The 16,727-nt window shown below is 46.8% G+C and overlaps 1 long non-coding RNA gene across 2 annotated transcripts; it reads left to right on the top strand.

Moving 5' to 3' along the window:
* The first annotated feature begins 536 nt into the window (after positions 1-536).
* LOC119707225 lies at positions 537-15,623 on the top strand. Of its 2 annotated transcripts, none has more exons than XR_005258711.1 (4): positions 537-725; positions 3,036-3,967; positions 6,278-6,488; positions 15,490-15,623. It is a non-coding gene; the product is annotated as an uncharacterized LOC119707225 (long non-coding RNA). The 2 variants fall into 2 exon arrangements; XR_005258712.1 differs by lacking the exon at positions 15,490-15,623 and adding an exon at positions 10,748-12,855.
* The last annotated feature ends 1,104 nt before the right edge of the window (positions 15,624-16,727 follow it).

The following is a 16,727-nucleotide window of genomic DNA, read 5'->3' as shown; positions in this document are numbered from 1 at the left end:
CTTCTGTGAGACATCCAGAACACAGATGAAGATGAGAAAGGAAGGGAATAAATCAGGGAAGGAAAAGATTTGGTTTGTGGTGATGGTGGGAAAGCCAGGAGGGAGGAAGGAGAATATCTGCAAGAAAGGAGGAACAGGTGGAGAAGGGAAAGGATTTATTTTGACAGACACTAGGAGGATGACAAGGGCCAGTTCTAGCAGATGAGCACCTCCCACTGAAATCCAAAAATCTTCGGGCAAATCTTTAGCAATGTAGCAAAGAAAGCAAAACAAAGCAGAAAAGCTGATTCCTTTGATGTTTGGGACTGGGCTGGTGGGTGAGCTAGGAAAGCAGAAACAGGCAAACAGGAGCTGGGAAGAAGAATGCAGGGAATAAGAACAGTTTTATGTAAGCAAAGAGTGCAGAGAGCACTTGGACTGATCAATGTGTGTAGAATGGTTTAATGTTTTAATCTAAAAGGGGTGACAGCCAGAAGTTGTGAAGATGAGCAGAGGAGGCAGCGAATGCTGTGTGAGCTGTGCAGAGAGGACGGGCAGGCGTGGCAGGAGCAGGGGCCGTGCTGCCTTCCCCGCCTCGCAGCTGGTCACTGCTCTGGGGGTAATTTAAGGCAGAACTTGGCCTTTCTTACATATTTCACTTATTCCCTTGATTTTAATTGACCCTGTTATGGGCACTTCAAGCATTTCATGAGCCTGTGGTGCCTGGTTTCCCAGGTCAGAGGGAGGTGAGTGCTGCTCCTCTGCCAGAGGGGAAGGGAGTGCTGTGCAGAAGCTTTGGGATGGAGAGAGGGCTGCGAGTGGGTGTTGAACATGGGTGCACTTTGTAATATTTCTATAGTGGCTTTGCCTGCCTTCATTCACCCTCCTTTTCCTTCCACCATCCCTCTTTCTTTTCTCTGATTAAGAGTACATTTGTTTACACTCCTGGCTTTTGCAGGAGCACATTTAGTTCTGCCATCCTCACAGCCAGGAGGCTACTGGGAGCTTCCCTGTGTCCCTTGGACGGAGGGCTGGGTTTGGGGGGCTCAGGGTGCTGGGTCTCCCTGTCCCCATCGTGCAGGCAGGGTCCTCAGGGCTGGCACACATGGCTTGGGCACTGAAGCAGGGCAGGACAGGGCACAGGACAGGGGTGCATTGCCCTGGGGGGGCAGCCAGGTGTGTGCCCCACTCCCTCCATGGCAGTGGATGGGGCAGGCTGCTCGGAGGTACAGCTGCCCAGCCTCAGACCAGTGTTTATTTTCCAGGCTGAAAGGAAGCTTGTGATCCCAAAGCCCTCTGTGTTTAGCCAGACCTCTCATTCACTTGCAGAGGAAACCCATGTCAGCCGCTCCCCTTTGTCTCCCCTGAGCTATTGCTTTGAATCTGAAAGGATTGGGTGCAGATTTCAAGGGATGTTCAGACAAAGGCTGTTTGAACAGCACTTGTGTAAATAATCCATGAAAAACTCTTTGAATAACGTCAATGAAATTTTCTCTGAATTTGCTATTCTTTTTCTCCAGCGGCAGAAAGAAGTGGAAGTCAGGAAAGGGAGGAGAGCCGGAGGAAGGGAGGGAGAGAGGGAGAAAAGGGGTGGGAGAAGCACTAACACTTTTTTCTCTCTGCCAACTTCTGTCAATGCCAAGAAGTAGCTTGACTAAGGAAAAAAAAAAATCTCTTTGTTATTTTCGCAGCTTTAGGAATAATCTCATACGGGACCTCCGTGTCCTCAAACTTCTCCGTACATTAAATGTAAGGGGACACCCTCGCATTTCGCAGCAAGGGTAATGCCGAGCCAGTTAATTATTAGCCGTGTGGTTTAATGTTCACTTGCTGTACATATGTACGAAACAATTCCCCTTCAGCATGTCGTTTAGTTTGCATTAAAATGGAGATAATTGTTTTGATGCCAAATGTTCCCGTCCCGCCTCCCCCATTCCTCTTCATACAGATCGCACAAATTACAGCCTCAAACAAGAGGCACGAAAAGTCTTTGATTAGGTTCCTTTTGAAGACATCCAAATTGAATCCCGTGCTGTGTTGGGGGACACCTCAGGCCGGGCTGGGCGAGGAGGGGGACAGGGGGGGACTCCGGTGTCGCCCTGCTGCGACACGGGATGGCACCGGGAAGGGGCCGGGGGGCTCTCGGCTTCTTCGGGAGCCGCTTCGGTGGATGTCCAGGAGATGGAGCAGTGCTTCTGCGGCCTCTGCCGCCGCTGTCCCTAACGAGCCAGTCTGTCTGAACTCGGAATGAATTTTGTTCCCTTTTCATCACTCCCTGATGTCCAGCTGCTCCTGTCAACACCTTCTTATAGCATGTAATTCATCGCTCAGAGTGACAGCTGGGGCCGTGGGGCTGGGACCAGCTCCTCCTGCCATCGGCTGCCCCCAGACAGAGTCCCTGGCCAGAGCAGGGGCTTCCCTCGCCCCCTCCCCGCACCTGGGGCTCGCAACTCTCCGAAGGATTCCCCCGACAGACCCCGGAGCAGCCCGGCTCGCCCCGGGCTCTCTCTGGGGAAGCTGTGCTGGGGGTTTTGTGCGGAGCATCTCCCCCAGAGCCGTCGCCGGTGGGTGCTGCGGGGCTGGGGGAGGATGCTGAGAAGGGAGCAAGGCGCTGCTGCCAGGAGGGAGGATCCAGCCGGCAGCTCCTGCGGGATGCACCGCCTGAGCACCGGCCATCCAGTGCTTTTATTCCTGAGGTTTGGCTTATTTTGGCTGCAGGTCAAAGCAGGAGCAATCTTACCCCCGGATTTATGGGTTTGCACCCAAATAATGAATAGTGGCTGTCACCCCATGCATCCCCAAGGCACACCTAACAGAGAGATGCTTTGCCAATGCACAAAAATGTGCAGCTTCCTTTTGTACCCATCCCCAACCCAAATGCCCTCTTCCCTTCAGTTTATGCATCGGTTTCTAATAATTATTCTTTAACTCAGCACTTCTGCCTTCAGTTCTTCCCCCACACCTTCCTGCTTTGCTATAATTTATTCTATATCTCACCCATTTCTTGTCCTCATTTATAATTCTTTATTTTATTACTTTGCATAATTTCCTTTTAGGATTTGTCATAAAATAAATTCTGCCACCTCTGTCTTCTCATTTCTGCTCTCAAGTGTCAGTGAGTGCTCTTCTGAAGCAGTTTCCAATGACTCCCAAGCCCCTGTGCTGGAGCTACCCCAGTCTTGGAGGATCTGTGGAGCCTTTCCAAATGAATCAGAGCCCTGAGTGGCATCTGGAAAGAAGACCCTGAGTGTCACACCAGGAAGATCCTCTAGTCAGGTTCTTTTGCTATGCTGAAATGCTGACATGGGCAGAATCATCATCTCATGGTTGAAAATCTGAATTAAAAATACTGATGACTAAATGAATGAGGAAGTTGAAGAGAAAAACTGCTGATATATTGATGTCCAATCTGTCCTGGAAGGCAGGAAAGCACATAGGGAAACTGAGGCACAGACCTCTAATCCACATCCTTCAAGGTGTGAGATGTTTGGCTCTCTTTGATCCTAAAGGCAGAGACATCTGACATTTTTGACAGTTTGTGTCTGATTCCCCTGTTCAAGGTCACACAGGACACTAGAAGGAGAGTGGTGAATGACACAGAATGCAAATTTATTGTGGTTCATCCCAGAATCTGAATCTTTCAGCTGAAATGTGGCCCAGCATGAGGAAGAGCAGAGGACTTGGATGAGTTTCTCTATGTTCCAGTGCCCTCCCTCTCCACAGAAAATAGAAACTGTTTTTGTAGAATTGGAGTCCAAATGCTGTTTGTGTATTGGAGAAGAAGGTGAATGAAGAGCCATGAATTTCCAGTTACCTCCATGGAGTGGAAATTTGAAATTTACTCAATGACTTCTATGCAGGGTGAAGGATTTGGGAAAAGTGTGGGAATACTGGTTGATGAATGGTCCTTGCTGCCCAGATACTGGGAGATGCCAGAAGATGAGCTTGTGATGAGGCTCCCTTGCCCTTGGAAATTCCTTTTCAAAAGGTGAGCACCCAGGAAGGACCATTTCCATGAAAGGCAGTAGAGCCTTAATGCAGTCATGAGACCTGTAAGGGGAGTAGGCTGCATTCAACAGAGGAAAGAAACAATCAACCCCCAACCCTGGTAATGTGGGACCCTCCTGGAAAGCACCTTTTTTTCCTGCAGACAAGAGGAGGTCCTTTCCAGCACAGGCTTTCAGCAAAGTTTGGGGCCGTTCCTGAAGGTGGCTATGCAGGGAACCAGGAATCTGTGGTTCATTTCATTTTTTAGAGCGTCCTGATAGGAGATTACAGAAACAAATGAAAGGAATCTGTCTGTGCCCCAAATCTGTAATGGATTCTCCACTGCAGGCCTCTTACCTGCCTCCAGAGTTGTGGCATCATGCACTAAGCTCATGAACCCTTTTGAAGGCTCTTTTTGAACAAGCCCAGCCCCAAAGACAGCTCTGTGTGTGAGAACCACGTGGTGTCATTTGCCATCCCCTTGATTTTTAAGATTCTCGGATCTGAAGCTCAAAGTAAAACACACGAGAACAAAACCTCAGAGGAACGAGATGGAAAACATCCTCTTGGTTTTCTGTGCTGGATAAAAACCCCCAGCTTCATCTTTCCAACGCGTTTTGTTTTGTTTTGTTTTGTTTGGGTTGGTTTTTTTTTTTCCCTAGTATGGAGATATCCCTGTGTGGTTTGGGCTTGTGAGAAGGATTTTCCCTTCATGCGCTGCCACAAGCACTGAGATCAGCTGAGGCACTCGAGTGAACGGATCCTGGATGTAATTGTCTGAGGGCTGGTGCCAGCTTTTTTCAGAGGAGGGACCAACTGGCTGTGTTTCAGTTCCACCTCTGCCTTGACAGAGCCTGTCTCCTTTAATCATTAGAGTTCAGTGCACGGCTCTCTCCTGGCACAAGTTGGAATTTCATTTGTTTTGGAGAGAGATTGCTTCTTTTGTTAGTTTAGGTCTTTTGGTTCCAGTTGTGTAAACTGGGACGAGCTGATCCCATTGGCTCCGAGGAGCTGACAGCCAGGAGAAGGCTGGTCTGCCTTTCAGTTCTGGGGTTTGGTTTTAAATCTTTAATACGTTCTGGTTTCTATAATGAGGCACGTTTTACAAACCACAAACTGTATGAGTGTGTGTTTTTCCCAAACTCAGGGCAGTCAACACAGGTTCGGCACCATAAACTGAGTTTCCTGAGCAAACTGAGTTCTGAATTTATTCAAATGAAAGTGAATGTTGTGTTATTACAGCCTTGCAAAACTCTAGTTAATTTATGGTAGTATAAAATCCATTTTTTTTAATGACAGTGACACTGCCAAAATCTTTGCAGATGCAGAAACAGCTTCACAGGAGAATTTCAATCTAACATCAACAGGAGATTTGGAAGATGAATTGTGCAAGGATCTCCCTCCTCCAAAGATGCTGCTTTGTTTTGCTTTTTAGCATTTGGTTTGTCTCTAATATTGTCTGGTTTATGATGTTTTAATTATTGCTGTTTATTTATTATAATCATATTTTAATTGTTTGTGTAGTGCCTTGAGTGCCTTGGCAGGGGGGCGTATTATAAATTAAATTATTATTAAAATGTTATTATTATGTGTACCTACTCCAAACTTAGCCAGAGCTGGGAAGACACTCAACTGCCTGAAATTAATTTGTCCCACTTCTTTTCCTTTGTCTCTACTCAGGAGCATAGTTCAAAGGGTTGGAGAGAGAAAATGATGTTTCACTGAGCTCTCCTGGGGCAAGGCAAGCGAGGGCAGCTTTGCTCTGGTCTCCCCTGGGGACCCCATGCTGCCTCCCTTGGGTCCCAGGGATGAAGTTAGGGAAAAGGTGTGCTCTGTGAGTCAGGCAGAGGTTGGAGTTCTTTTTTAGAGGTGCTGGTGGATGTCTGCTGCAGTACAACAGCATTTCCTAGTTCTTAAATTAAAAGGTAGCGTGTCATGTGTGCTTGTGGTGTGCTTGCAGGGCTTGGCCCTGTCTGAATCCCACTTTCCATGTCCTGACCTTTCTGGTTTGCTGCAGACATCACTGTGGGTCCCAGCAGGGTCTCTGCCAGCTCAGAGAAACCCCACCTGCTGAGCCCACAGCTCTCAAAATCCCAGCCAAGGTTCCAGCCTCTGGCCCCATTCCTGGTGCACAGGGTTGATGCTGTTGCTCCTCCACTTCTGCTTTGGCCTCTTTGGGGTTTCCATGAGGCAGAGACCAGAGGCCATCCCAACACCCTCAACCCCAGCTCATCCCAAGACCAAACAGGACAACCGGGAAAAATCTGAAGAGCCACATTCTCTTAATTTCATTTTCACATGGCTCCCACAGGTTTTCTCAGATCCCTCTGTCCCAACAAGGCCTGGCTGTTGGTGTTGCACCATGAGCACAGATAACCTTCCCTGGAACAACCCCCATTCTGTGGCATTGAAGCTCACTGAGCCCTCAGACCAACAGATCTCATCAAGACTCTTTGTCCAGCATGGAAAAGAAGGATTTCCCCCCTCCTTCAAACCTCCCTATCACTTGCTCAGAGGCTCAGGTAAGAGTTATTTGGGCTCTCCATGGATAATAATCTGCTGAGGGATGCTGGAGGTACTTGGGTGTTATGGTGATAGGAGCCCCACGAGTACCATTGATGGATTAGTGATAATGTGAGGGGTTTTCTTATATTAGCCATCAGTTTGCTAATGAATATTAAGAGACAGTTGTCATATGAGCATCTCTGCCCTTTGGAGCTGGTGGCAAACTTCACACCTTCAGCTCTCCTAATAAGACAGTGTTTCATCCTGCTCAAATGCTTATTATAGCTAGTCTGATAGGTACTGTAAGATTTCATTATTTATCTATATACTTTATTTTGGGTAGATAATAGAAAAAATTGTCTAGAAGGGCAGCAATTTATTCCTACCATTTAGGAATGAAACTGTGATTTTAACTTATTCCAGTCTGTGGACTCCTGAATGAGGGTTTCCAGTGGAAGTACAGATCTCTTTGTTTCCTGGCCTGCTACAGACCTCAGTTCCCAACCCGTGGGTAGACTGGAGGCCATGAGGACAGGAGAGGGAATTGGGTTTGGTGTTTCTGCAGGATTCCTAATGCCTCAATAAACCCACAGGGTTTCACTAACTGCTGCCCCATGGTGGCATCAGAGAGGGTCAGCAAAACCAGCTGTTCCTGCAGACCCTGGGTGTCAGTCTGAGGAGAAGCCATCTTTTCTGTCTCCTCTATTCCTTCCGTTTAACCAGAGCCACATGCCAGGCACCTTCTCCCTCCCCGAGATGCATCCCTTTATTGGTCCTCTTTGGACACTGCAGTTCATCCTCTGCTTTTCCCACCCCTCTCTGGCACATCCCCAGGGATCTCCAGATGGGGCTCAGCTGCTGCCCTTCTCCATATGCACAGCCTCTTCCCCAGGCCCTTTCTGCCTGGCTGTGATGGGAAGGGAGCTGCAATTCCCTGCACTGCCCCATTCTCCAGCAAAGCCCTGGTAATCCTGCATCCAGGGGCCGTTTACTCCTGTCTGCCTGGTTTGTGGCTCTGCCACTGAAGGGTCCTAATTTGGTGTCATGTTGAGAGAAGACCAGAAGGCAGGGCAGGGCTCCTGAGGGTTGGGGTTGATTTTACAGCCATGCAAAGCGTGAGCTTGGGAAAGGGTATTAGTTAAAACCAAACACCCACCGGAGTTGGTGTCCATGTTGTTGCTCTACATCTGCTTTCCTGGCTTAAGGCTTTAATTTTATTGTGTTTGCTGATGATCATTACAAAACTGAAGCTATTTAGGCATAAAGACTTTGAGCTCCTCTGATTTTCTGAGTCTGTATCAGAGCAAGGACCCTTTTGCTCAGGAAAAAGACATCTTTAGACCCCCTGTACCTGCCTCACTTCTGCCTGAGCTTCTGATAATGGACCAACTTGTCCCAAATCTCACTCTTCCCACAAAAACTTACGTTTTGTTACCAAAAGCAGATACCACAATGGCTGATTTCTTTACTTCTTCCTCTAAGGAGCTTACACAAGAAATCTCAGGCTGGGAAAAACAGGTCCCACCATCCTTTTCTGGGGTAACAAAAAGGAAAATCCCACTCTTTTCCAGGGTTTTTTGTCTTGGGTTGGGAGGGCATAGTGAGGAAACCCACATGCCTCCCTCTCATGCTGGTGACAGTGGATGCAGCCATGGGATATGTGTAATATAATTACACTGCCCTGTGATAAACCACTCTTAACTCAGCTCCGTTCCTCCCCCTAATCCACCTCCAGGGGGATTTCTCCTGGCGCCGCAGACTCTGCAGGCTTCAAGAGTGGTCTTTATGAAAGCAACACCAAACCAACAACCTGCCACTGGCTGGGGGTTGTGTTTTCCCCCAGGAAAAAGCAGTTGCCACCCTGGTTCATGCTCTGCCCACAGCCCAGCAGGCATTACTCACTGTCGTGCCTCTCTGAGTCCCGACACTGAGGAGTCCAGCTCCCACGGGCCACCAGGGCTCAGACCTGCAGATTTACACCCTCAGTCTCTTCCATGGAGTTCTCTGGATTTATAAGAGGGCAGGAATTCAACATAACCTGCTGAATTTAACAATGGATGCTAACCTCGACTGTAGCCAAATTAGGCTGGAGCACTGGCTGTTGTATTGGGAACTAAGTTGCAACCTGCCTAGAAAATAGCATTCATTCCTTTTCTTGTATTAACTTTTTTTTTTCCAATGATTCAGGGTGTGTTCTGGCTGTGTCTGTGCTGGGGAGGGATCAGCAGGACAACAGGAGTCTCTAGCCCAGATGGTCTCCATCCTTTTCCATTACCTAGCTGAAACCAGAGGAGCTTTTAACTGAGAACAAATGATTTTAGGCCCTCTTCACGCTGCCGCTCTTCAACTGTGTTTGAAAATGTTATCCCCAATGCCTGATGAGCCTGTAACGTGTTTTAACTTCCATGTGACTAAATGCTGGGCTCTTGCAGGTCTGCAGCACAGCTCCTGGTTTGCCTGGCTGAAAATCAAATCTATATGTGCATTTGCATACCAGGGCTGGGCCAGGATCCCACCAGCCAGCCAGTTCATTCCCTCTGCAGACAGGTTCTTACTGTATCTCTTTCCAGACAAGAAAGCCCTTGTGACTGAGATGCTAAAAATAACAAATGTGTCTTCATGCCTTCGGTAAGATGGGCCATGGGTGGGCACAGCCTGGCTTTTAAAGGGTTAAGGAGGCTGTGTCCTTGGTGACATGCAATTTATGATCTTGTGAATCCTTTTTTAATTATTTTGCTGTGACAGAGGTGGAAATATCCAACTTCAAACGACTGGCTTTATTGATATGCTGCTATTTGTGCCTCTGTGGAGGAACAATCCCATAAAAGCAATAAATTAGAAAAACCCCTTTTCTCATCAGAGAGAGAGATACTTTCTGGCTGGGAGCAAGAGACCTGGTGCAAAGGCATTTCAGCTCCACGAAGGGGCTCCCTGTGATCTGTGGTGAAAAACCTTTTCTTACTAACCAGGCACATTTACAGTGCACCCAACTACTCAGCTGCACATCCTCCCTTCAAGTCGGGCTCATTGCACATGGCTGGAGTTTGGAATTTTTGTCTGCATTCATGGATGTTGGCTGAACATCTGTAAAATGTTTATGGCTTTGTGGCCGCTCACATTGGTTAGTTATTTACCATATTTGCTCTGAGAGGATGATCAGAAAGCACATTTTAGGACAGAAGAAGGGATTTCAAACTACAATTAACTGATGCTGTTGGAGAGGAGCTGATTGAGGCCAAAATGGCTGTGTTTATTTGCTGACACAAATGACTGGTTTTCACCACAGAGAATGCAACAAAATCCATCTCATGAATCCAGATGAGAGCAAATATGACATTGGTTTTGGTTTTTTTTTTTTTAGTGTAAATAGTTGCCCATAACAGAGATGTACAGGCCTGGCCACAGGAGTACCCGAGCACAGCCATACAAACACCAGCAGTTATGAAATGATTTGTGCTTCCAGCTGCATTTGGCAGCTGCCAGAGCTGAGCTGGGCTCTGCCAGCATGTGTGGAGTGAGCATTGGCTTGGGTCTGACCAGCCAGGGGCATGCGAGCAAGCCTCTTCTCCTCTCTTTGGACAAGCACAGTCTGATGTGGAGCAAAAAAACACAGGGAGACTCACCCTGGGCCCCAGGGATGCTCACCAACCCAACCCCTGCTAGCACAAAGGAATTGCAAACTCTGGGGAAATTGATTCCATGCTCGTCCTGGTCAAATCCCCAGTCTGTAACTGCAGCTATGGTCTCCTCAGCACCAGGAATGAGAGGGGGACTTCACCAGGGCTGAGCTCACACATTTTTAAGGAAAGTCAAGCATCTGCCCCAAGTCTTGTGTTTGCCAAAGGGGAGACAGCAGTGTACCTTGAGCTGTAGTCTCTAATCTGGTTTTTGTTAAGAGGATCTGTGAAATATCTGCTCTACTTGTACCAGTGGAAAATTTTATCGTACCCCAGAACCCCACTCATTTCAGAAGCTCCCCTTTGGTAACAACTTTTTCTGTCACCCAGCCTGGCCCGGGTCTGAATTAATGATCTCAAGGTAAAATTGCTCCAAATGCCATCATTATTCCCTGGAAACACCCAAGAAGCAGAAGATAGGGCCTGATTGCTTTATGCACCGTGGCATAAATCAGAAATGCCTTCACTGAAGTCCCAGGCACTTCCCACACTCTAGCAGTGGTACAAGAGAAAGATGATTCAGTCTCTGAGTTTTTACCTGCTGTTGATCCAATTCTGAGATGCTGCAGTAAATGGGATATTGCTTTTGACTTACACAGATGCTGGATCAAGCCTACAGTGATTAACATTCAACACCTGTGCTTCAATCAAGGTACTTTTCTGTAGTAACATCATTTATGTTGAAACTTCTTCTCCTTCAGTCACTGATCTTCAGGCTTATGTGCCTTAGCCTGGTGTAAATCCAGGGTAACGCTGCTCTTATTGGAGTTATTCCTGATCAGCACTGGTTTAAATGAAATCTGCATGTGACCCACAGGTGACATGGTTTCAGGGCCCTGTAAAGACCAGAGCTATAACCCACGTTCCCTGGGTTATATATCCCCCCATCCATGCTGACCAGCACAAAGCAACGTGGATGAGACACCATTGCATTTTCATTCCTTGACGTGGCAGAATTTACTGTGCAGTGGGGTTTTCCACATTCCCTGTTTACAAACAGGGTTTTCGTGGGTATGGAACCACCTCCCTTTGCGCCAGCCCCTCATCAGGGTTTGTCCTCCAAATCATAAAACTTCTAGGCTTGACACACGCTGCACAGTGAGAGGCTGAACAGAGCCAGTCTGAGGGGTGGAGAACATTCCCCATCCAGGGAGAAAGGAACCAGGAATGAAAACAATCCTGCCTTTGGGAAACCCTGTCTGCTGGCTTAATCATCTGTGTGGGCAGCCCATCCTCTGGATAGGGGATTCTCCCATGACTCCCATGAAATCCCATTCATGATCTCCAGCCCAACTCCATCCTTTGTTCACACCCCATCAGAACCAGGGCTCTCAGGCTGGACTGGGCACCCAGCTGGTGGTGTCTGCCAGCTCAGAGCCCACCCAGGATGGGTTTTCAGAGCCCATTTCCAGCAGCTCCTTGCCATGCCCGTGGAAAGATGAAGCACCAGCAGTGATGAACAGCACAGGACTAACCCCCCTGCACTGCTGCAGAGCTAGAGCCAGCTGGACCCTGGTGCAAAACGATCTTTTGCTGCTGCTTGATCACATCTTGAAGGTCACCGGTGAGGCCAGGCAAGGAGAAACCAACGTCTGCCACCTCGATGGGCCTCGTGGGCATGTTCACACCCCCAGCCCTGCGACCCCTCAGGAAATCATCCCACTAGAGGGCACTGGGAGTCGATTTTCCATCCCCTTATCTTAGTTTCTGCTCTTTATTTGAGTTTCTCCTTGCTTAGCGTTCTCCCCACCTCTCCCTCCTCTTTGCTGGCCAGCTCAGACTGTTTAAATTGGAAATTATTTGTATTACTGTCTGTAAATAATAGATGAGGGAGTGAAGTGGAGTTGGTGTCCCTTCCATAAACTCCTCCTCACTTTAATTAGTGCGAAACAGCCTGGTGAGAATGCGAGCTGCCTTGATGCTGGTAATTAAAATTGAAACCACTGAAAAGCTGCTCTATTTTTTATCGGAGCTGCTGTTCGGAGCCGGGAGCCTGCGGACGGCTCTGCAGTAAAGAGTGATAATGAAGGTGTGAATTCCCGGAGGGAGGAGGGGCAGCTGTAGCGATGGCTGAACTTACACCAGATGAAAATGCAGGAGCAATTAGAGGTGGCTGTGTACAAGCTGGGCATCGGAGATTAGTTGGCACCTTGGGAACATGGCAAGGAGGGACAGGCAAGGGGGAGTTGTTTGGTTTTTTTTTCCATTTTGAAAAAAAAAAAATTAAAAAGATGGTAACTTAAAATAAAGACAAACGTGCAGTGTGCCTGCCTGAGCAAGGAATGGGAGGGATGCTGGAAGATGGGGCTGCAGCGGAGAGCTTGTGGAGTTGGAGACAACAGGGTGTCTTGCATTGGGAAACAGCAGCATTGGTCACACTGGGTCTCTCAGGAGCTCCCCAGCTGCCCTTGCAGGACAGGCATGGGCTTGCTGCCATCCCCAGGTGTGCTGCTCCTGAATGTGCATCTGAATACCTCTGCAAGTCCTCTGTGTGCCCGTGAACTGAACCAAAGCCACGTGGTGACCACTGAAGACTTCTTCTCATCTTCTGTTAGGCTTTGGATCAGACCCCACCTCTGAAAAATAAGCGTTGACTTGAGTATCCAGGAGTGATGGAAAATGGAAGAGCACAGAGAGCTTAGTTATTCTTGGCCAAAGAGGACTTTGGGAAGACTTGCTCTAAGTAATCAGATGTGGTTATTAATTGCTTCCTGCTCTGACACATTCATCTTAGTGTGTGCTCCACCAAACAGCTGATAGTGTCTGCTGGGCAGCAGAAAATATGCCAGATAATATAATGTGTATACATTCTCTGCCTATGGGAAGAGCTGTGAACCTGAAAAATTTTCTTCTGGCTACAGCCACCCTGCAAGGAAAACACTCTCTGAACAAAACCACATGAGACAGAGGTGCTTTGGGGGAAGAGAGGCTCCTCCAGCCTCCAAGAGCTGGTGGGAGCCTCCACCCAAAGGACACCTCACTCATTAGCTGCCTAGACACTGGGGACACCCAAAGGTGTCAAATTGTCTTAGTTTAGACAGAAATTATTGAACAGAATGAACAGAAATTTTGTAGAAAGGAACTTAGAGAGGCTGTGAATTGCCTGCCCTGACTCAGTTTTGGTTTCAGAGGGTTTGCTGTTGGGTGCTTCCTGGATCAGGAACTGCTTACATAGGATGCAGCTCCATGGCAGTAATGCTGTTCCCAGTGTGAATTTAGGCTCCAAAGTAGGAAAAGTTCAGACTTTCTGTAGGAAGTTTCAATACTGGAATGAAAAGCCAAAATTTAAAAACTGACCATGAAAGGAGCAAACTTAATACATCCTGTAATATCGTGATCTTGGGAAAGATCTGTGAAATAAATAGTAGCCTGTGCATTAGTGTCTTAGTGCACCAAGAAAGAGGAAATACATTGCTAAATTTGAAACATACTCTTGGACTTTACCTGCATGAAGGATTGTGTTAAATTTTCATTCATTTCAGCACACTTGGGTTCCTAACAAACCCCATGGCTTTGTAGAATAAGCATCTTCTGGTGAAAAGCTGCTCAGCTTTTTTTCTTTGTCATTAAGTCACAGTAACAAAATATTTTTACACTTGACATTTATCACTTGATCTCCTGAAGGAAGAATCTGAGAGAAGATCGAGGGCAAAGGAAGGAGACTGAGATGCCCATGGCTGGTGTTTTGTTTGTTTTCAGTTAATGTGATATTCTCAGGAATATGCTGATCCAGGTATAATGGACTGTCCACAATGCTGATGAGTGCCTCAGCATATTAGTGAGATCTCCATGGTTCATATTTATCTCCTACATCTTCTCTGCCTATGAGTTTCTAAGGTTTCTCTGTGATTTCATCTGTGAGGTGCAAGCATCCCTCAGAGAGACTTTGCTAAACCCTCCAGAGTTTGGAAACTGGCAGTTTATAAACCCAGGAGGTGGGCAAGTTTAGAATCATTTGAGGCTTAGAGACTCTGAACAATTGTGTTTTCATTTGTTTTTTCTTTGTTGTAATGAGGCTGTTTTATTTTATTATAAGCCAGGCAGGCCTTGCAGTTGAATTAAGCCTTTGTGCACTCTTGTATACTCTGTATACTGTATATTGTATACTATTGCCTACTCTGCCCAACATTGTTTTCTCAGGCAGTAGGTTGTATTCTCTCACCTGTCAGGCATGATACAAAAATGTGATTGAGCAGATTTCAAAACTGAGAGGGTGTTTTCTCAAGCCTACAGGACATGTTTATTTATCAACTTGTTTCACACACTGGTCAGTGGCTTTTGTTATTTAAACCAAAGAGGAGGTAGAACAGATTTGTATCTGAGCCATCTTGTGTACAAATACTTGGGACTCTGAGTCTTTTTGCTTTGCCAAATAATGTTTTCAAGACAACTGAGCTGTCAATTTGTTAGGAGGAAAAAAATGACTCTTCAGAAACACTTGTTTCCTTTACTGAATGCTAGGAAATTTCCAGGGGAAAAAAACTTATTAGGATAGAACTAAGTTAGAAGATAAATTGAAATTCTTTGATTGAAAGTAATGTTATTAAAAAGTTTTAATTATTGAGAAGAAAATGTTGGAAAGGCACTCAGAGCTAACATAAAAATGATTGGAAACTGGTAATTAAAACAAAATGCTTGAAAATTAAACAGCACAAAATATGAAACTGCAAACATGGCTCTGATTCATTGCAACACTTAAAATCTGGGGTTGCTATTAAGTTGTAGATGGTTGGTTTGAATTCTGTGGGTCTTTGTTGATGCTGAAAGTTGGGCAAATGCTGCAGGACTTTCCTGGTTGAGGCCACCAGACTTCAGGTCCCAACCTTATCCTTCCCTTTCCCACCTCTTGCCATTCCCCATTTAGATTTCCACTCTTAAGCAAAACTTGTTGCTCTTTCTGAGAGTATCTGGATGCCACCTTCCCTAGGTGTTTGTCAAGTTCATCAGTTTCAGCCTCCCAAACACTTAAAGCTTTATTTTGCAACCCCACTACAATTACGTAAGCAGAGAGCTGTGTCTCTTTGCAGAGCACCAACTTCAGCAAAGGTTGCTTTCCTCGAGGGGCAGCCTCTGGACTCCTACACAAACACCTCCAGAACATCCCTGGGATCTTGCAGAACCAGGTCTGTGTTTCCTCTTCATGAGGGGGTTGTCACCAGACTGTTGTTCCCTTGGTCACTGGGCTGGTTTGGGTGTCTGCTTCACCAAAACACTGTAAGGAGCCCTTATAGAAGCAAGGCTAGGAAATTCCAGCATGCTTCTCTTGGCAGTTTTTGCACCAGAAAAGCCACCATTCCTCTGAAAGTCACAGCCAGACAAAACCCATCTCCTGTATTGCCAGGCTGGGTTTTTCTACGTGATCAGAGCAGTGAATGTCACCTTGTTGCCATCCTCTGATGGACAGACTGCCTCATCCTCTCCTCCAGGAGAAACATCCGAGCCCCACATGGGACCTGGCTCCTGCCACCTCCTTTGCCCACAGTGCTCCTTGCCAGGAGAGACCGAGAGAGAGCAATCTTAGCCTTGGAAGAAGGTAATTTGAATTGGATGTGAAGTTGTTACTAATTTAATGTTTATCCAATAACAAGGACTTTGTAAAACCCCTTACCTTTTCATGAGCCTCAGGTAACACTGTCAATTCATAATTGCTATGATTCCTTTATCCTGTGGTTTAATAAATAATTTACCTAAATTATTAAAATGAAAATTTCAACATTATTAAAAATTAACCAGGTTAAATGAGCAAACAGTAAATAGTGCTGGGATTGTCCTGCGTGACAGGAGTCCACAGCTTTTATTGTCTTTTTCCCAGGCGCAGAGGGGACGTTCCTCCCTCCCCCTCTTCCTCCTCCCTCCCTCTCTCCACCTCCACTGCTCTACTCTTGTCTTTCACAAACTCCTCTCCTTGATATTAGTTTTCTTCACTGCCTGTTTTTTTCATCTCTGTGTCCCGTTCTCCAGTGCTGGTTTGCTTTTCCTTCTCATGAACCCTCTCCCTCCCTGCTGTAGCACCCGGCATCCATCTCCTCTCTGCACACTCTATTCTGCACACATATGTAGCACAAGATGCCTGGTGGGCCTTTTTGTGCTTTTTTCCTTTGATCCGTGCCTGGCAGTGCCATCTGATGCCAGAAAGACATAGATCCAGGAGAACATGTGATCTCCAAAGAGCGGAGAGTTTGTCAGGTCTTCAGGATATGGGCTGCTTCCATTCATGAAAAATTTATTAAATTCTGACTGCTCTTAAAGGATAGCAGCTCTGTCATTTTTAATTGAAACATTCAGTTTGCCCAAAATGAAGTGCTCCATCTTCCAGGCTGTATCTCTTGCCAGATTTTTTTTTCTTCTCTGTAATTCCCGCTGAACTGCTCCTTCTGCTGTTTTCTGGCAGAATTCCTCATTGACTTAAAAGGGTTCCCCCCCTCCAGGCTTCATCCCATCCATTTTCCCTTTCAGCACATGGGAGTCCTGGAAATGGCCTTTCCTCCTGCCTGGCATTTTTTCACACAGAACACTTGCACCAGCACAGACCTCAGGGCACACAGCTGATCTGCTCCTGCAGACCTGAGAGAATGAGGC

Source organism: Motacilla alba, chromosome 14 (assembly GCF_015832195.1).
Source record: "Motacilla alba alba isolate MOTALB_02 chromosome 14, Motacilla_alba_V1.0_pri, whole genome shotgun sequence".
In the NCBI taxonomy this organism is placed as follows: Eukaryota; Metazoa; Chordata; class Aves; order Passeriformes; family Motacillidae; genus Motacilla; species Motacilla alba.
This window is presented reverse-complemented; position numbering and strand designations above follow the sequence as displayed.